At 43.8% G+C, this 21644-nt stretch overlaps 1 long non-coding RNA gene across 8 annotated transcripts in view; it reads left to right on the top strand.

The window, feature by feature from the left end:
- Positions 1-2242: 2242 nt before the first annotated feature.
- Positions 2243-21644, top strand: part of LOC123280126 (uncharacterized) — a 163000-nt gene continuing 143598 nt past the window's right edge. For 3 of the 8 annotated variants that reach the window (XR_011497331.1, XR_011497335.1, XR_011497336.1), the window contains exons 1-2: positions 2243-5531; positions 10618-10720. This is a non-coding gene — a long non-coding RNA (uncharacterized lncRNA). The remainder of the gene's footprint in view (positions 5532-10617; positions 10721-21644) is intronic. The other 5 variants (XR_011497334.1, XR_011497338.1, XR_011497333.1 and 2 more) reach the window with 4 other exon arrangements.

Below are 21644 nucleotides of genomic sequence, written 5' to 3'. Positions count from 1 at the left end.
GGGAGTGCTAGTCAACCAAGAATATCATCACATCACCATCATGGTAAGGTAGGTACATCATAGTAGGAAAAGTGAAGCCCTCTTCGAGTTCTTGTATTCCAATCCCCTTAATTTTAGAAAAGAATTCACTGAAGCCCAGGGGAGTTTGCCTACTTCATGATTTTTCTGGGACAAACTGTCCCCAAGGATACGTGATCACTTAGAAACTGCGCCTTTGCTTGCTTCTTTAAGGTCCAGCACAAATACCAGTGGGATGTCTCCGGGGTCCCTATGAGCACAGCCTCTACAGTCTCTCAGACTTTTGCATCGTAACTGGCATTGCACTGGGCATCTAGGTGGTCCTAGAGTTAACTTTGGGGTTATTCCAGAAAAGAAGGAAAGTCTCTATCTTTCCTTGAAGTTTGTAATTCAGGAACTTGAATAAGTCAATCATCATAGGTTTTTTTAAAGATCTAACTTTCCCCTCTCTTACTTCTTGCCCTCCTTAATTCCCTTTAATTTTGTTAGGACTGGACATAAACCTTGAACTCTCCCATTTCATTCATTTCAGAGTTATCAAAGAAAGTAATAAAATGAAACAGATTTCATCCACATGAATTTCTCTCCCACATTTACAAACATAACTGCTGCTTGACTTGATTTAGAATATCTTTTTAAACCCAGCAATTCTACAATTGTAGAATGCCTTCTCCTTTTTCTCTTTTTCCACTCATTCACTCTCCAGATATTTATTTTTCTGTCAATGAGCTAGGCATGGGGGAATACAGAAATGAAAAAATGATCTGTCCTCAGTGAGGCTTAAATGTTAAAAACAAATATATATATATATATAACAACATATCACAATAATAATTCCTACGTCAAGATTTTCTTCTTATATTTTCAACAACAGGGTTTCCTTGCTGTGTTGTGTATTATAATAGTTTTATGATTAAAACCAGCTTATGCTGTTCTGCCAGCATGTGGTTGTCCTAATTAAAATTCTGGCAAAATAAATTATCCCAAATTAATATGAATCATTCCTAATTACAATGAATAATTTACCAGTAAAGTATATATTATGCTACATAAGTATAAGAGATCTGTTTTCTCCCAAGTTAGTCTTTGTAAATGCACATTTCAAATCCACACAAACCAGCTGGGAGGAGCATGAGAAGTGAAAGACCGTAACTGAGCTCCTGGTTCATAAGTATGCATTTTCCTCCCTAAATTCTGCCTAAGCCTTGGTTTTATCATCCAAGTTCTCAAGAACAATGGCTTATGGGTCTGCAGCTAGAACATATAAGTCTTATTTTCCGTGCATCCTAAAGTAATTACTATCATTATCACCTCAGCGCCTACAGTGAGCTGATGGCTTCAGCATGTGTTCAGGCCAGCGTGAGGCATGGAACTGGCCTCCTGGGCCTGACGTGAGCTGTGTGACCTTAGGCAACCTCTTAGAGCTACTTCCATATCTGTGAATTAATGGGATTAGATGAATACAGCTCCATAGTCCTTTCCAGACTCCAAATACTCGAGGGATCCAAAAACCAAAAAAATCCTAGGGAAAAGAACTGAGCACACTGGGTTCTTTAAACACCACCTCCTCTGCTGTGCATCTACAAACACAGCTCTTTATGGCAGTGAAGGTCAGAATACCTTAATATTTAATGGGATAGCAGGCACAAATATAAACTCGCCCCAAATCTCTTAAATCCTTTCTTCCTTAACTTCATGATCTCCGTTTTTCTTTCTTCAAGCTAGTTTGTAGGAAGTGGCCTGGGTGGGGGGGGGGAGGCTCGGAGAATCCCATCCTTTCTCCTGTGCAAATTTTCCACCCTAGCCCAAAGTGAGGTCTTTCCAGGCCCCTCCCCTGGAGATTTTAATTCAAACTGAGCGCAGGGCAGAGTGTCCCCCACGAGCCGGGTGGAGCTAACCACCTGGAGCTTAATCTAGAGGACAGACTGCCCAATCTCATCCCTGCCCAAGGCCCGGGAGTGTTAGGTTAAAATCGCACTCTGTAGGTAGCGGGTTCCGCCAACTCCGGCTTTTCTCGCTGTTTCCTGCTGGGAGGCGTGGACGGTGCTGGGCAGAGCTGCCAGCCTCCAGGCGGAAAGGAAGGAGAACAGATGGCCCACTGGGGGTAGGAGATCACGTGTCAGACCTCACTCTGGGCTGGATCCAGACTTCTTTCAGGCCCCAGGCCCCTCAGCTTCAGCGACCCCACCAAGGCACACAGGACAGGACTGGGGGAAGGTAGAGTTCATTTTAGTAAAAGCCGGGGAATTAGAGGGAGGTGGCGAGTTTGAGGACGGGAAGGCGGGGCTGAAGGAAGCCGGCTTCCCACAATGGCGGTGTCCCTGGATTTGAAGTACAATTAGGTAAAGCCTCCTCTGGTGAGATGCCTGTGGCCTTAACGACACTTAGCACCAGAAAGAGGGAGGGGGGGGTCTGCGTGCCGCGCGAAAACTTGCACGACGCCCTACTTTGCTCTCGCTCCACTTAGCAGCCTTCCGCAAAACTCCAGGCCTCTCCTTTGCGGAGCAGAAAGGCCACCCGTTCATGCATATGCAGGAGGATAAGTTTAGCTCGCAGCCCCCAGCGCTCCGAGAAGGCCCGCGCGGCGCCGGGTGAATCACCCGCGCTCGGGGGCGGGCGCTCAGCTCGGGCCGCAGACTGGCGGCCGGCGCAGCCACTGGCGCGCGGCGCCCCGGCCTGGCATCGCCCTTTTAAAAAGTCTTCCGCAGGCGGCCGCCGCCGCAGCAGCCGGAGGAGGCGAGTTCATCTGAGGACAGCCCCAGTTCTCAGAAATCCCTTCCCTGCTGGAACATCAAGCTCCCTTTACTGCAGTTGAACAAACTGCCCTAGATTGGGGGATGAGGAACCCGCCCCAAAATCGTGCAAGGAGCTCCGGGCGCCCGCGCCCACGTGAGCTAACCTTGAAATTAGCCCCCACACCCAGGTGGGGGGCGGAAAGGGCGGGAGGAGGCAGGGGCGTGTTGTTGGCCCTTCCCGGCCTTGGGTTTGCGCCCTCGGCGTGCACGTTCCGCCCCCTCCACCCTGTTTCGTAACTCTAGCGGGGTTGCATTTTTCTTTTTTTTTTTCTTTTATTTTACTCCAGGGTAAGATAGGGGTGTGTGTGTATGTGTTTGGGGCCGGGGGGGGGAAGCACCTTCCTCATCCCCCACACCCGCGAGGAAGAGGAAAACCTGCCCTGCGGTCCCCCTTCCCCCGGGAACACTGCGGAGTAGGGTGTCGGGATGACATCAGTTTCTAAACATAACCAGCACCGCACCCCAACTCTGAGCGCCACGAGCAGGGCTGGTGGGGGGGGCCGGGGGGGAGGAGAGCGGAGGAGGCTGAGCTGCTGTCCGCGGGCGGGGCGGGCCGGCCGGGCTGTGCGGGAGGAGATGACTTTGCAGGAATCGTGCTCAGAGTTTGCAGGCACATCTCTCCCGCGATGGTCGGGCCACGGGGTTAGGAAACATTCCTGTCATTCCGCGCTCTCCCCTGCCCCACAAAAGTCACACACACACAGAGAGGCGCGCACGCACACACGCATCCCTTGCATCTAAGGTGCCTTTATTTATACAAATCAACCCTTCCTCCAGCCGTAGCGCCCAGGTTGGGTCTGTCTGGGGAGCATCCGCACCCTCCAGCCCCGCGCCGGCCTCCGGGCTAAGCCTGCGAGGGGGTCGGTGTGGCCCTCCCGGTGAGTCAGATGGGCTGTGTTTCCTGTGGTTGTTGTGGAACAGTTTGTCCTTTTTACCACCACCACCCCCCCGCCCGGTCTCCACCCCCTTGGTAAATATAGCCCTCACGTTTCATCATCTCTTTGTCCAACGAGCGCCAGACACCCCGGCCCGCGGCCCCCGCCGCCTCCCTCCTCCCCCGCGCGCGCGGTTACCTCGGATAACCCCGCGCGGGCGGGCGGGCAGGCGGCGGGCGGCAGCCGAACCCGCGGCCCTGCCAGCGCTGCACCCCAGCGTTTCCCGCCGCAGTCCACCCCACCCCCCCACTCTCCACCCCCTGCTTCCGATTCCCGCTTCAGCTATACCCGCAAGTCCTCGTCCCACCCCCGCTACCCCGTGTCCTGGGGACCGGGTCAAGATGTGCGTAGGTGCTGGGAGGTAGACACCCCTCCTTCCTAGCCCCAGGCGTCACCCACGCCCAGGCCAGCACTGGATCTTCCACTTACCTAACCTCCCCTCTCCCAAGGCCACCCCCTGTGCCCCTCCTGAGAGCGGGTGACAAGCTGCTGAGACAGTGTCTGATTCACCGACAGCTGAACCAGCTACGCGTACTTGGAGGTGGGCGCTTCGTGAACCGTACCCCCCCCCCCCCACCCAGGGGAGTGGGCTAGAGGGTCGGGCAAGGCGAGGTGGGTGGATAACAGCCGAGAAGTGCCTGCTGACTCTTCCCTCTCTCCCTTCCCCTCCCAGTTTCATTTCCACACGTACAGCCACCCACCGGGGACCGGAGGCGGCTGGTGTTCTCTGAACGCAGGGAACTGGCTCTCTCTGTGGTCTCCTGTTTACTTCCCTCCTCCTCTTCCCTCTCCGTCCTTCTCTCCCCCACCACCCTACTGCCTCCCGCCCCAAGCAGCTGGGAAACCTGCAGCAAAACACTGCAGTCATGAGACTTCCCTGGAAGAGAGCTGTGGCCTGGGTTTGCCCTGCCGGGGCCTTGCCCTGTGTCCACTTGGGGCGCTTCTTTGTCCTGGAAAGAAAGGCTCTTGGGGCTCCCCATCCAGGAATGTGGGAGAGGTGACAGTCTCCCTCCCTCTCTCTTCCTCTCCCCTCTTGGCACCAGATCTCATCCTGTGGGGAACCTGCCTGGCTGCCTTTTTGGCCAGGGCTCTGAACCACCCCTATGAGTGGCCACCTGTCCAGGGAGGGGTAGTGAGAGAGCTGACAGTGTGTAAGAACTCGGCATCCAGGATGCTGCAGAGCTGGCTTATTGGCCATCACAGGCTGTCCTGTTCATGACAGGGCCCCCAAAGTTCCCTGTTGACCAAGGTTTTCAGGCAGAGCCCGGAAACCTGCTCCCGGGGACACACCCTCGCCTTATGGAGTCTGGCAAAACCTTCCCTTTCAAAGCTTGCTTCCCAGCAGGGAAGAATTCAGCCTCTCTCCCTAAGTAAGCTGAATGAACAAAGAACCCGGCGGAGGCCCGGAGGGTTGAGCTCTGGGTGCCGCCCTGCCTGAAGTTCACTCCATTTAAAAACCACCTCTTCACTACCAGCCTCTGCTCCACTGCCATGGTTACCAGCTCCCTGTCCTTCGGCAGCACAAATGTTGCCGAAACAAACAAGGGCATTTAAAATGTTCTTTTAAATATCCAAAACACTGCCATGGTATTTTGGTAGCCGAGAAGAGGGAATGAACGTCCCGACTGTTCCCTGGTTTCCTTCTGACCCCTTGACCCTGAATAAATCCCTCACCCTGGACAGCTTCTCAGCTGCCAAAGGAGGGAAGGAAGCTTATTGAGATACTAGATAGTGGAATTCAGAATGGAACGGGTCCACCCACTGCTGGAGAATTATTACTCAGGTAAGGCTGTGTCTCCCCTCCTGCCCCCAGCCTTAACTACCCACACCCTCAGCTGCTCTCAAGTACCTGCTGGCAGGCTAGACTATCCCCTGATTGTTGCTGTGTTCTGCAGCATCTCTTGTGCACACTCCCTTGTTCCGTGGAGATTCAAGCCCCCGACTCACAGTCCCTAAACCCTACCTGACTCCTGTGAACATTTTTGGTGAATTTAGCGTCCTCGTAGAATAATGACCCATCTGAAACCCTAGTACCTAAATGGCAACCATCTTCCCCTCCACCCGCCTCTCATGTGGGTACCAAATAACAGCACCACCTCTGAACTTTTCATTTCAAGCCTCCTGTTGCCTGACCAACACCTCTTTCTTTCCATCTTATCTACTCTGTTTGAACAATTTGAACAATTCTTGGACCCTATTTTGACTCTAGTCTACTTTTTTCACTGTTCGTCATGGCCCCTAGATTGTCACATCCCTCCTACCCAGCTTAGATTTCATGGTCTATCGCTCGACGATTCCTTTACATACACCCTTCCCTTCCTTGTTCCTGGGACCACCTACCTGGCAAAACCCTGATTCTGCCCAGCTTAACACGCTGGACAAAAACAACAGAGCGAACTGTCGTCACTAAATTTATCATCATAAATCTCAGGTGGCCTCTCAACACCGTCTCTCTGCGTTTCCCTAGTTGGTTTACTTTCCCACACTCCGAAATGACTACATTGCACCTTCTGTCCCCAAATATCCAACACCTCTCCCCTTCCTCACTCTGAGTTGTAAACCTTGCTTCTTATTTCACTGAGAAAATAAAAGCAGTTTCACAAGAACTGCCTCATCTTCCCAGCACCAGGGCTTCCATCCTACCTGCCTCTCTGCCCGGCTCTGCCTCCCCTCCAATCACATGGATGTAGTGTCCCTACTCCTATCTAAGGTAAATCCTTCCACTTGGCACGAGAGTCCCTTCCCCTCTTGACTATTTACTGACTGCTCCTGAAATTATCCCGTCATCTCCTGCTTATCAATTGTTCCTCTCTCTCAAGTGATTCACTTCAACACAAAACATGATGTGCGCTCGCCCGTCCTTATGTCTATATGGATGTGTGTGGCATTCCCTTAGCCCCATAACTTGCCAATTTTCCTTGGCTGCCAACATCTCAAACTTGCCTGTAGGTCTGCACCTCCTGTTCTCTCTTGGTCTCATGCCAATCAGACTTTCACCCCCATTGCTCCACCAAAACCGCTCTTATCAAGGTCACAAATGCCCTCTATCCTACCAAATCTGTTGGACCGTTATTCCACTTTATTAACGTCAAAGCAAAGAAGACTAAGGAGTGGGCAACAAAGTAAGAGGAAAATAGAAAAATATGGTAGCCTAGAAGCCAAGCAGTTGTTTCAGGGAAGAGAGTTTAATTCCTTCTTAGTTTCCTTTGCTGGTTTCAGTTCTTCTCCTGGCTCTCTGAAGGCTGGGGTGCCCCAGGGCCCTGTCTTTGGCCTTTTCTACGTCTGTACTCACTTTGTTTGTGACTTAATCCAGCCTCAAGGCTTTACCACCTTCTACACACCACTGACTCTCAAATTTTTATCTTCAGTCCAGACCTCTCTCTTGATTATCCAATCATCTAGCCATCATCTCCACTTGAATATCTAACAGGCATCTCAAACTTAACATATTAAAGTCGAACTGCTGATCATTTACCCCCCAAAACAGCTCAGTTCAAAGGCTTTCTCATCTTAAAGGCATTCCTGTGCTTTTGTTTGCTCAAGCCAAGAACCAGAACCAAGTTATCCTTGATTCCTCTCATTAATTTATACCCCACAGCTAATTCATGAGGAACTCTTGTTAGCTGTATTTTCCAAATACATCCAGAATTTGGCACTTCTTGCTGCCTTCTCTCCTACCACCTTCTTCTGCGTTGGTAACTGAAGTGGCCTTCTAGCTGGTCTCTTGCTTCTGTCCTGGCCCTGACTTCTTTTCTCAACATAACTGCTAGCGTGCTCTTCTTAAAACACCTGTCAGGTCACCTTGCTCCTCTGCTCAAGACTCTGCAGTGACTCCCATCTCACTCAGAGTAACTGCTCAAGTCCGCACAACGGGGACAAGGCACACACTGTCCGCCCGGAAGGTGACTTCTGACCTCTCTCTTACTGCACCCTGTTCCTCCCTCCACTCCGGCTACGCTGCCCACCTTGCTCATCTGGGGACTTGCCAGCCACACTCCCACTTTAAAGCGTTCTCCCTGGAATGCTCTTCTCCAAGATTTCTGCGTGACTCACTCCCCCACCTTCCCCAAGCCTTTGCTCATGTCCCCTTCTAAGAGAGGTCTGCCCTGGCTGTCCCATTTGTAATCACATCTCCCTCAGTTTCCCTTTTCTACATTTTCCTCTTCCATGACACTTATCATATTCTGACATGCTACATAGTTTGCTTATTTAGTATATTTGTTGTTTATTGCCTGTCTCTTAGTAAATACCAGCTGCTGTGTTCACTGATGTATCCTTAATGCCTAGAACAGTGCCGGGCAGATGGATTATAAGCTCTCAGTAAATTTTGTTGAATGTTGAGTAAACAAGGGATAAATAGCTATAATTTTTTGGAGTCGTTGCTATGTGCCACACATTCCAAACTATACTCTGTGTTGTCTTAGCCCTCTTGGTTTATAGATGAGGAAATTAAGATACAGAGAGGGTAAATGACAAATCCAAGCTTACACGGTGGCAAAGCTAGGATTTGAACTCAGGACTCTGGCCCAGAGCTCGTGTTCTTAAGCACTCCGTTATCGTGCCGCTGTATACGAGTAAGCTAAAAGTGAGTTCTTTCTGCTGTGGCTGCAGCAGAGAATGTGGAGAAGCACATTGTGACATCTCCAGAGGTCACCTGAGTATGTGTGTGGGGGCGGAGTGTGTCACACAGCTTCCTGCCCCTATTCCAGACGCTACTGCTTAAGAACAGGTGAGGATGATGGGCAAGCATGTGGCCATGTATTTGGTGTGCACTAGAGTATTTTGGCTCTTTATGAAGATGTTGAGCATATTTATAGAATAGAGGTAGCATGGTGCAGTAGCTTTGTTTCTTGCTCACAATACATTTTGTTATTTATTTCAAAGATGGACACCTGGGCTAACATCTGTTGCCAATCTTCTTTTTTTTCTTCTTCTTCTCCCTGATGTCCCCCAACACATAGTTGTATATTCTAGTTGTGAGTCCTTCTGGTTGTGCTCATAATACATTTTAAACAAGCATTGGCTATTAATTCAGACCCAGGTTGATGGAACAGCCACCACTGGGAACATTCAAGTCATAGTTTATGCTTACATCTCATATGTCACCCTCCCATCCATACCATAAAGGGAACAGGAAGCACAATCCTTCCAGTGCCCAGAAGGCAGAGAGCTAAAAGCATTTTTTGGGTCCGTGTCCATTTTTCGGGTAAGCTCTTGTTGGACCAACCCTTTTACAGGTAACAACTATAAACTTTGGATAGAATACAGAAAACAATTACCTGAAGTTCCTGGAGAGTGAAAAAAAGCAGGCATAGTGGAAGGAAGTTGGCATTTGGAAGATGGGAATGACAAGAGCAGAATTTCCTGTGTATTAATGGCTTTTAGTCTGAAGGTAGGTCCTAATTCATACCGCTTAAAATGATTAAAATATTGATAGAAAGCCAACAGTCTTATTGGCCTGCAGAGCCAGAGGGTAAGTTTTGGGTCACTCACAAGTAAGCTGGAAAGTAAGGTAAGAAGTTCCAGAAAAGAGAGAGCTAGAGAGAAGAAGTCCCAAGTTCTGGGTATAAACCCTGCCCTAATCTCTGTCTGATCACTGAATCAAGTGCCTGCAGCAGGCTTCAGGCAGCCCAGGTAAGACTACATGAGCAAACTGAAATTTGAACAGCTGCTCAATGTAGGGGAAATGGAATTTTGCAGTTTGAATTCTGCCAACTTAATTGTCTACTTAAACTAAAAAATCAGTACTCTTTGGAGGAATATAACAGAATCCACAGTCTCTCAGTGTGTTATCCACAATATCCAGGATCTATTTTAAACTTACTTGACATTTGAAGAAAAATAAAAACATGGCCCATTCACATTAGAAAAGACAGTCAATGGAGATCAGCCTCTAGATGACTCAGATGTTCGATATTATAGATATGAACTTTAAAACAGCTATTGTAAGCAAGCTCATGGGTAGAAAGAAGAATATACTTGTAATGAATGGATAGGAAGCCTCAGCAGAGAATTAGAAACAAAAAAAATCAAATGGAAATTTCTAGAATTTAAAAACATCTGAAATAAAGTATTCACTGGATAGACTTAACAGCAGATGGAAATGACAAAGGAAAGAGTCAGTAAACTAAATGATGTCAATAGAAATTACCCAATAGAAGAGCAGAGAGCAACAATATTGGGGAAAAAAGAGCCTGAGCAACTGGTGGGACAATATCAGAATATCTAACACATGTGTAATTGGAGTCCTAGGAGAAGAGAAACAGAGTGGTCAGGCAAAATATTAGAAAAAATAATATTGAGATGTAAATTGATAGGTTCAAAAAGATCAGTGAACACCAAGCAAGATTAATACAAAAAAAAAGTATACCAAAGCATTATCATAGTCAAACTCCTGAAACCTAAAGACAAAGAGAAAATCGTAAAAGCTGCCAGGAAGAAAAGTCATATCATGTCTAAAGGAATAATGATTTGAATACTACTGACTTCTCATCAGAAGCAATAGAGACCAGAAGACAATGGATGACATCTTTAAAGTGCTGAAAGAAAAAACTCCTGTCAAATCAGATTTCTGTATCTACTGAAAATATCCTTCAAGAATGAAGGCAAGAGCTCTCCCTGATGGCCTAGTGGTTGAAGTTCAGCACTCTCACTGCTTCAGGGCCCGAGTTCGTTTTCCAGTCACAGAACTACACCACCCGTCTGTCGGTAGCCATGCTGTGGTGGTGGCTCACATAGAAGAACTAGAAGGACTTACAACTACAATATACAACCGTGCACTAGAGCTTTGGGGACAAAAATAAAAAAGAATGAAGGCAAAATAAAAATAATTTCAGAAAAAGAAAACCAAGATAATTTGTCACCAGCAGGTTTGCACTATAAGAAATGCTAAAGAAAACTCTTCAGGATGAAAGAAAATGAAACCTGATGGAGACTCAGATCCTTAGGAAGGAATGAAGAGCATCATATATGGTAAATATGTGGGTAAATCTGAAAGACTTTCTAAAAAATTTCTTTAAAATGCATATTAACTGTTTAAGGTGAACGTTGTAACATTGCCTTGTGCTGTTCATAATAAAGTATGTGTACTACATATACTGCATATGATAATTATAACGTTCAAGACGGGGGAGGGTGAGTGAACCTATACTGTTACACGTTTCTAAATCTTATGTGAAGTGGTGTAATATTACATCTAAGTAGACATATTTGGTGTACAGCAAATTAATGACTATGGCATATTTTCCCAAAGTGTTCACAGTATGGTGGAAGAAGACATATGTCCAAATAATTTCAACACAGTATGGTATGGGCAAACAAAAAAAGGTTGTGCAAACACCTCTGGGATTCCAGGGAATCAGCGATTAGCTCTCCTTGGGGGTAGATAAGTAAAGGCTTCATAGTAGAAGTCATGTTTGAGCTGGGTCGTGAGGATGATTAGGAGATGAGAAGGAGAAGGAAGGCATCCCACACTGGGCAAACAGTATGAGCATAGACGTGAGCGTAAGATGGTGCAGAATCTATTTAGGGCACCAGTAGTCATCTAGCTCTACCTCTGGGAGGGGCAGAAACTATGAACTTGTCAAGAAGGGCCTCACATAGAAAGATCACTGTAGGGGACATATAGAGGATAAACTGAGGCAGAGAGAACCTGCAGAGAAACTAATTGAGAGGTGATTACAAAAACCCTCATAAAAGATGATGAGGTCCTGAACACAGGCTATGGCAGTGAGACTGGGGATGGGGAATAATGGGAGAGATGGCCAGAAAGCAGCATTAGCAGGCCCTAGTAACTGGCTGAATATCAGGAGGAAGCCAGAGTAAGCTTCAGGTTTATGAATGTGGGGACTGGTGCCACTAAGGAAAAATTACTGGAGGAGCAAATTTGAGGATGGGGGCAGGGACGGGAGTAATAAGCTTGGTTTGGACATTTTAAGTTTGATAAACCTGAGGGACATTATGTGGACACTGTAGGTGCTGGTGCAATGACAATTCTCCCTTCTCTTAGGGGCTGGCCTTGATTTCTGTTTGGGTACCTATGCCTCTTTGGGCGGTCCATGTGTTTTGGGGGAATCTGAACTCTATCTCAGGATATAGACCTTGGGCATTTTACTTTAAGCCTAAGCTTATTGGAAAAAATGTAATCTTCTGGTACTTTAAGAATGGGTACATGATCCAACTTGGATCAATGAGCCTGGAGACTTCCCTGAGGGCTTCTAGAAAAGAAGCTCCTTTTGACTCTTTCCTTTTGGGTAAGGTAGTAATATACAATTGCAGAGTCTGGAGGACCTCCAGGCATTCTGTCACCATGAGGAAGCCAGCCTTAGGGTGAGCTGGACAAACAGAGTCAGATCAGAGAGTCGAAAAGGAATTGGGTCCTTGATGACAGTGAGTTGATGAATCGAACTGACCCTAAAGCTTATACACCCTGTGGATTTTCATGTTACAGGAGCCAGTAGGTAGTCTATTTTATAAAGCCACTTGTTATGGTATTTGCAACATAAAGAGCTTAACTGGTCTATTTAGTGGCCAATGGGCATTTGGAAAGATAAGACTGGATCTTAATAGAGTCTTGGGTTTTAGAGAAGTCAATTATTGGGGTTTGGGGTTATGATAGTGGATGAGATTGTCCAGGGAGCAAATGTCAAGAGAAAAGAGAAAATTATTGTATATGCGGAAGAGGAAAACAGAAGTAGGAGGACAGATGCGTCTCAAGAGCTAGAGGAAGAGAGGTTCAGGAGAAAAGGAGTTGCCAACAGTGGTCAAATAGGATGAGGACCAGATTTAAAAATTAGAGGTGATGGGGAGTTTGGTGGGTCAGACACTTTGTTTCCTACACAAAAGCTATCCCTTCCCCGTCCTTCTTTCTAGCAGAGATCCCTTGATCTCAGAAAAAGTGAGGCTATCTGACCAATGGGGTGTAAGGGCAAGTTTGCTGAGAGGCAATCACATGAGGAGAAATTCTGTTCATTGAGCCATTCAAGTCCCCTCACACAGTTGTGTACGGCTCTGATGTTTAGATCTGTAATGACTATGAGAAGAAGATGAAGAGGATGTCTGAGATACCAACCCACAACCCCATCATGGGTTACATGCTGAATTGCCAGCAGTGACCTACTTCTGGGCTTGTTTATGAGGAGAAATAATACAGTTTGTGGTTAAGCCATTGCCGGTTGGATATTCTGTTACTTGCAGCCAAACACATTCCTAACAGACACATTTAGGAAGAAAAGTTTCAGTAAATTAGTGGCAGATTAATCAAACTCAAATGAGCTGATGTGTGAACTATAGGTAAACACGTATCATCAGAGACTATGGCATGATTTTGCAAGAAGTTGGGAGATTAAGGGGAAAAGCAGATGTAGTGTATATTGAGGGAAGCAAAGATGATTGGAACATTTTTTCTAGATTGCAAACAGTTGAATATGTTTCAGTTGAGGAGAAAGAGCTAGTGGTTAGGCAGAAATTAAAAATATATGAAGGAGGAGATCATTAATAAAACGAGGTACAGAAGGGAACAGGCTAAAGAGCCCAGGAAATGAAAGGAAAGTCACATCTTCCTTTGAGGCAGAAAGGAGAACGTGAGCCTGGCTGAAGACGTGGAGAAGTTTGGAGGTGGAAAGAGAAAGGCCCCGGGGAGTTCATGCCTGGTGGTGTCTGTGTTCTTTGTGAAGTAGAATCAAGGTAGTTTATGCAAGGGAGATGATGGGAAATGTGACATAGGCTGTGGGGAGAGTGGCAAGGGTTTGGAATGCCTGTCATCAGAAGAAGTCGCCCTATTTATGTCTCCTTGCACTGTGCCTAGCACGTGGCAGCTTCTGTCTGTGGGAAGAATGAGTTGACTCAATATGACTAATAGGATTGTTAAATAGCAACAGCTGTCTCGCTGAGACGGGAAACCAGCCATTTATGGGGCTTTCTTAATAACTTTTATTTCTTGTGACAAAACAAATATAGTTTCATTGTAGAAAAGTTTCAAAACACAGATAAACAAAAAGAAAAGAAATAAAAATCAATCATATCCCACAAACCCAGAGGTAACCATGGGTAATATTTCATGCACATCTTTTGTCCTTCTTATGCATATCTATGCCTTTTTTAAAAAGAAAAGTGAGATCAGGCTGTGCATATTTTTTTATAATCTCTTTTTCAGTTGACAATTTTCTACAAATGTATTTCACATTGTTTTACATTCTTCTACATTATTATTTTAAAAAATGTATCTTTTGAATAAGTAAATATTCACATAGTTCAATTCAAAAGTTATAAAAGTATATGTAATGAAAAATTTCTTTCCCAACCCTGTCCTTCAGTTATCTAGTTACCCTTTCCAGAAGCAACTAAATATTACCCTTTTTTTTTTTTTTAGTAAATCCTTCCAGAGATATTTTATGTGTCTCCAAGCAAATGCCTACATCTTGCCCACATTTTTACACAAATGGTTAATATCTTAACAGTGTTCTGCACCTTACTTTATTAACTTAATAACGTGTCTTGAGGATCACTACAGATCAATGTGTATACAGCTTCCTCCTGTTTGAGGGCTGTCATAGAATTCCAACATAAATGTAGCTTAATTTAACAAGTCCTCTGCTCCTCAGCATTTAGGTTATTTTGGGTCTTTTGGAATTTCAAAAACTACTACCCTCAACAACCTTCTTTCACATTGGGGCAATACACCTGCAGGATAAAGTTCTTGAGATGTCTTACCGGGTGAAAAGATACATGCATTTGTAATTCTGATAGATGTCATATTGTTTTCCCCACAGTTTGTACTGGTTTATATATTCCTATGCATAATTTATACAAGTACTTGTTTCTCTATATCCTCATCAATGAGTAGGTTAAAAATGTGTTTGACCACTGCCAATCTGATTGATAAAAATGATATTTCAGGGTACCTTTTTTTTTTGAGGAAGATTAGCCCTGAGCTAACATCTGCTGCCAACCCTCCTCTTTTTGCTGAGGAAGACTGGCCCTGAGCTAACATCTGTGCTCATCTTCCTCTGCTTTATGTGTGAGATGCCTACCACAGAATGGCTTGCCAAGCGGTGCCATGTCCGCACCTGGAATCCAAACCAGCGAACCCTGGGCCTCTAAAGCGGAACATGTGCACTTAACCACTGCACCACCGGGCTGGCCCAATGTTTCAGGGTACTTTTAATTTTCATTCTCTCATTATAGGCTGTAGGCTTTTTACCTATAGAGTCTTTCTATATTAGGATATTAGCCATTTGTCTATGACATGAATCACAAATATTTTTCCCAATTTGTCATCTACTTTTTAAATTTGCTGACTGTGTTTTTGCCATGCAGAAGGTTTTTGTTATTGTTGTTATATATATCAGTGTTTTATACTTCTAGATATAATTTCATAATTAGAAAGGCCTTCCGCATTCATATTATAAAATAATTGTCCTGGGATTGGCCTGGTGGTGTAGCGGTTAAGTTTGCATGCTCCACTTTGGCGGCCCAGGGTTCATGGGTTTGGATCCCAGGAGCGGACCTACACACCACTCATCAAGCCATGCTGTGGCAGCATCCCACATACAAAATAGAGGAAGTTTGGCACAGATGTTAGCTCAGGGACAATCTTCCTCACTAAAAATAATAGTAATGAAAAAATGATAATTGTCCCATGGCTTCCTCTGGTGCTTTTGTGATTTCGTTGATCTATTTAAAAATTTTTTTCTGGTATAATTTGTGAAGTGCGTACCCAATTTAATTTTTTCCAAATGATATCCAGTCGTCCCAACTCCATGTATTGATTTTACTTTTTTACATATACAATCATGTCGTCTCTGAATAAAGACAGTTTTTCTTCTTCTTTTCTGAGCTTTATGCCTTTTATTTCTTTTCTTACCTCATTGTACTTGCTAAAACCTCTAGCACAATATTGGCTGACGTTGGGGAAGTGGTGATCTTTGCCTTGTTCTGGATCTTACCTGAGAACCAACAGGTAAATGCCCAGCTGGCTATGTATTGCCAAATTGCTCTCCACAAAATTTATGCCAATTTGAACTACTCTGCAGTATGGAGCTGCCTAGGAAACTGTCACCATTAACTATGATGTTAGAAGTAGGTTGTAGGTGCCCTTTATCAGATTGAGAAAGTACCCTTCTATTCCTAGTATGTTGAGAGTTTTTAATCTTTTTTCGCTTGAAGAAGATTGTCCCTGAGCTAACATCTGTGCCAATCTTCCTCTATTTTGTATGTGGGATGCCACCACAGCATGGCTTGATGAATGGTGTGTAGGTCCATGCCCAGGATCCGAACCTGTGAACCCTAGCCTGCCGAAGTGGAGTGCGCAAACTTAACCACTACACCACCGGAATGGCCCTTTATCATGAATTTTGACGAGTGCTTTTTCTATATCTATGAAGATGATCATACGGTTTTTTTTCTTTTATTCTTTGGTGAATTATATTAATTTAACTTTGAATGTTCAGTCAACCTTGCATTTCTGGAATAAACCTAACTTGGTCACAATTTATTATCCTTTTTATATCTTGCTTTATTCTGTTTGCTAATACCTCATTAAGAATGTTTAGGGCCTGGCCTGGTGGTGTAGTGGTTCAGTTCACATTCTTTGCTTCAGAAGCCTGGGGTTCACAGGTTTGGATCCAGGGTGTGGACCTACACACGGCTCATCAAGCCACACTGTGTCAGTGTCCCCTTTATAAAATAAAGGAAGATTGGCACACATGTTAGCTCAGGGCCAATCTTTCTTACCAAAAAAAAAAAAAAAAAGAATTTTTATGTTATGTTCATGAGCGATATTGGTCTCTAACTCTCTTTTTTGTAACATCATTGCTATGTATTGATTTGAAATACCAGTTGTATACTACATTTCCATATATATTTGAGTCCGTGTCTGGGTTTTTATATTACATTCTGTTCCGTTAGTATCTGTGTTTCCTACCTCATTATTGTTAATGGATACATCATTGGGTATTTAGGCATTAGCTTATATCCAGTGTCCTGCTATTACAGACAAGGCTGTAGTAAACAGTATATGGCCAGATTTTTTTCCCACTCCATGATTATATCCTTAGTATAAATCCTTAGAAGTTGATTAGCTGGGTCAATGGGTAGGCATAATATTTTTTTTTAAAGATTGGCACCTGAGCTAACATCTGTTGCCAATCTTCTTTTTTTTCTTCTTTTTCTCAAAGCCCCCCAGTACATAGTTGTATATTCTAGTTGTAGGTCCATCTGGTTGTGCTATGTGCGACGTCGCCTCAGCATGGCCTGATGAGTGGAGCCATGTCCTTGCCCAGGATCCAAACCAGCGAAACCCTGGGCCGCCGAAGCAGAGCTTGCGAACTTAACCACTTGGCCACAGGGCCAGCCTTCTGGGTAGGCATAATTTTAAGAATTCAGCTACTTTGTCAACCAGTGTCCCATCAGGAAAGTAGAAACCATGCTAATTGTTTCAATCAGGGGACTTACTTAAGGAATGATTACTATTGTTGGAAGGGCTGAAGGAGCAAAAAGGAGAAGGTGAGATAACCCTGGGTTAGTGTCTGCAGGCAGCCTACACCAACTCTAGGATTGTAGGAGCAAACAGGAGGAGGTGGCGTGCCAGAGCCCTGGTCATGCTCACTGCTGACAGTGATACTGACTACACTTGCCGTTGAAACCGCTGATGCCGCTCCTAGAGTCACAGCAGGATGCTGGAACCACAGTCACCCAGCACTGCAGCCCCTGGAACCACCAAAGGATATTCCACTGCTGCAGGAGACATTGCCAGAAGCAGACAGGGATACAAATGCCTTCTTCCTTCCTACCTTCCACTTGCCCTTCCCTCCCACCAGTGCCTCTCATTGACTGAACTTAGTCAGAAACGAGATGGCAAAGAAGTCTGGAAAAGTAGTTTGTAGCGTCCAGCTCCCTCTGATACAGAACAGCAGGGCCAGCTTCATGGACATTCGACCTGTGCAGTCACACAGGACCCCATCCTTAAAGAAGCCCCATATTGTCACACTCTTGAAATTCTGAATACTTGATTAAAGGGTCTTATGTTTTTATTTTGCACGGGCCCTGCAAATTATCTAGTTGGTCCTGGAGGGCGGAGCATGGAAGGGCAAAAATGGAGCTGAGAACACAGAGGAAAATGCCAGGGCTGCTGTGTGTTGGCAAATTGTTCTCCACAAAGTTTACACCAACTTGATCTATGTACTTGCAGTGTATGGAGTGGCCTGGGAAACCACGAATTAGTTACAGTGCCAATAGGTAAGTTCCTGATATTTCCCCTAAGCAGTTCTAAAAGCAAGAGCAGAGAAGTCAACAAACTGGATCTCTGGCCTCTCAACCCAGAGCGTCAGATTAGAAACCCTCCCTGAGCTCTAATAGACAATTTTCCTACCTCACCCCTACACGGTGGAAACAGATCTTGGTGAGGGTATTGGTTGTCATAAAATTCATATATTTTATGAATATATAAAATTCATATAAAATTATAGCACAGAAAAATATCTTCTAGGGCCAAGTAAAAGTTAAACATAAGAGTGATTTGAAATATATGAAAATAGTGCATGCACGTGACAGGTCAGAGTCATAAACACTGCTACCACCTCAGTTCTCTCATTGTTTTGTACACAAAACAAAATGTTTTGGGATTTACGCAAACATGGCTCACAACGTAAATTTGTTCCAAATAATATTCCCTACAATAAAACTATTGTGTCAAGGAAATTGATGAGTGGATCTTTGCTTGAAACCCTGGTAAAGAAATATTACTTCTTGTTCATTATTTAGTTAGTGAGTTTTTGAGTAAAAAAGTTGTTATACCCCAAAAAAGAAATCACCATTAAGTGGTATAAATTTTCAAGAGCTGTTATGGTGAAAAGTTGCTAATATGTAAAAGAAAACATAAAAGAATGAAGAATGGATGAATGAATGAATGGATAACTTTAAGGCCCCCTGTGGGTAGGAACCCTTGTTGTATGAGAGAAGGCTGACAACCCTGGGAGCACACAATGGTGGAGGAGGTGATGGGAGACCAAGAGAGAAGCCTAGTGCGGGGAACAACACGGGGGAGAATTCTAGCCACCCTTTATTGATCATCCAGTGTATGCCAGCTGTAGAGACAAGATGATCTCATTTGAGACTTCATTCTCCTGCCTGGTCATTTTGCAGAAGGTTATACACTGTTTCTACTCTTCAGTCACCAGCCTTTTTCAGTGCACGATTCCAGTGAACATACGTCACATATTTACTAGGACCGTCTTAATTTCAAATATTCTGTTTCATTGTCAGTCACGTGTTTCATACTTTGGAAAACATGATGGTCAAAGACTTGGGGCAGGGCATATAATTTTTTAGTGTGAAGGAAAGGAAGGGAATAATTGTTAGTTCGTATACTTCTGGGCAGAATATTCAACTACGGGATATACTTATTGCTTTGCGCAGTTTTGTTTTTCTTGTTTTTTTAGATAAACTAGAAATGTTTGAAGTAAAGAAGATGAAACTCTCAGGCTTTAAGCAATATCATAACTGCTAACTCTTACCTTGAGTCCCAGCCTCCTTGGTTATGAAGTAGGAAAACAGGAAGCTGAGATGAACAAATGAGTAGAGAATGGAAATGTTATTCTACCTTTTAACCTTTTTCCTTCATTCACTTATGACGATAATTCTTTTCCAACTTTTCTACCAAAATATCCTAATAGTCCAGAAGCATGAACTCTGAGATTCTAAGGGCTTGACTCCAAGAAAAATAGCAATTTCTTATCATTCCTTTGAAGACTGGTGTTTTATTATAAAAACTCGCATGAATTTTGTATTAATGCTATATATCTATATTTATTTTAATATAATTTTTTATAATATGGTTTTTATTCTCACCCAAATTTAAGGGTAAAATTGTCACCCCGGGAAGATTTGGTGTATAGTATAGTATTTATTCAATGGCTTTACGTGTAGCGCCTACCTTCACTACTGCCACATTGCTGCATACTCCTAATTTGGGATACATATCCTTATGAGTTCAAGAGTAAATAAATAAAGAGAAAAAAAAATCAATCTTTGGAGCTTTGCTGCAATGATTTCAACTGTAATGATGTGTTTACTTACCAACAGTATGTAAACTCTTTCTTTAACTGGAAACCTCAGGGGAGGACGATTCCACCACACAAAGGGATCATTAAGCAGTGGGTCACCCAGAGTGAACCCTGTGATGGCTACCACAATCAGAATAAGGAGGAAAAATACGTAACTATCCTGTTAGATGAAGAGAAAACATTGGTTAGAATTTAAAATTTGTTCATTTAAAAATACTTAAGTTAGGACTAGAAGGAAAAGTTTTTACACTAATATCCAGTACATTCCAAAAATCTATAAGAAACATGATACTTAACAGTGAAGTTCTAGAAGTATTTCCATTAAAGTCAGAAACAAGACAAGAACGCCCCCTTCACCATTCCTAGTCAAGACTGTGGAGGAAGTTCTAGATAATGCAGCAAGACAAGAAAAAGAAACAAAAGGCATAGGACTGGGAAGGAAGAGGGAAAATTTTTCGACATTTGTAGTTGATAGAATTGTCTAAACAGAAAGATTCAAACACACAAATAATTAGAACTAATAATAGTTCAGAATGGTAGCAGCTACAGTTCAACAGACTTACAGAAATCAAAACCTTTCTGTAAATCGTTAGCAATCAATTAAAATGTGCAATTTTAAAAGATTCCATTCAAAATATCAAACAAAAATTGTAAGGTACTTAAGTTTCAAAATATATGTAAGACTGTACTGGAGAAATTTACAAAACATTTCAAGGGACGTAAAGGGAGATCTGAATAAAAAGAGGGTCTTTTATAAACTGGTTTCATAGGTGCAATGACAACACTTTAAAGATATCAATCTAAATTAATCTATAAATTTTTGCCGTTCCAAATAAAATCCCTGAGGTAGCTTTGAAAAGTGTCAACTCAGCTAAGCAGGAACTTTGTTACCCAGACTTCCTTCATGGAATAGTCCTGGGTTAGGATGAGCCATAAGAAAAGTTCGTGTGAAGATGGGAAGGTGGAGGCGAAGCAGAAGTCATTTTTTATGGTCTGAAGGTCAGTTTTGGGCCAAGAGCTATTGCAACTCATGTAGTAGCAGTGGGACCAGCTCTTTGTGACAGATCTGTGGTGAAGGGTGCCAGTTTATCCTGTAGGTCATCCCTATCATTGAGGTTAGGGCAATGAGAGAAAGACATGCGTTTATCCTTGTGGGCTGGTAATTGTCTCTGCTCTTCTCTATTCATCTTTCCACACTGCTGGCTTTGCTAACTTCAGGTCCAGCATCAGACACAGAACCAACAGCCTCACCTAGAATGCTTAGCTATCTCCTACAAATGTGTAAGGTTTAAGCCCTGCAATAAATCCCTATTCTATATCACTGATAGTGGGTCTGTGTTTCTGATCAACTCCTAACTAATGCAATCTCAAACAGGCATTTTGTAGAAGTTGATGGGCTGTTCCAAAAATTAATTTGGAAGATGAAGAGCCCAAGAGTAAGTCAAGAGAATTTTGAAAAGTTAAAGAAGGAGGCAGGGGGTATTTCTGTCCTAGCAGACACCAAGACTTATATAGCATTTAATCAAAACAGTGTGATACTGATGGAGTGATAAAGCAAAAAAGACCAATAGAACAGAATAGAGAGCCCATAAAGACACTCAAACATATGTGAAAACATAATGTAAATGATAAAAGAGGTCTTACAAATCAATAGGGAGAATGATGGACTGTTCAATGTTGCTGTGGCATTTGGATATCTTATGTAAAAAAATATTAAAGTATAGCTCTATTTCCTATCATACTAAAAAATACATTTGCGAATAACTAAAGCTCTAAATATGAAAAGAAAACTTTAAAAAGAATTAGAGGAGAACATCACTCAAGACAAGAAGGAA

Source organism: Equus asinus, chromosome 23 (genome assembly GCF_041296235.1).
Source record: "Equus asinus isolate D_3611 breed Donkey chromosome 23, EquAss-T2T_v2, whole genome shotgun sequence".
Taxonomy (NCBI): Eukaryota; Metazoa; Chordata; class Mammalia; order Perissodactyla; family Equidae; genus Equus; species Equus asinus.
Note: the sequence above shows the minus strand (reverse complement) of the source record. Positions and strands in the feature narration are given on the sequence as shown.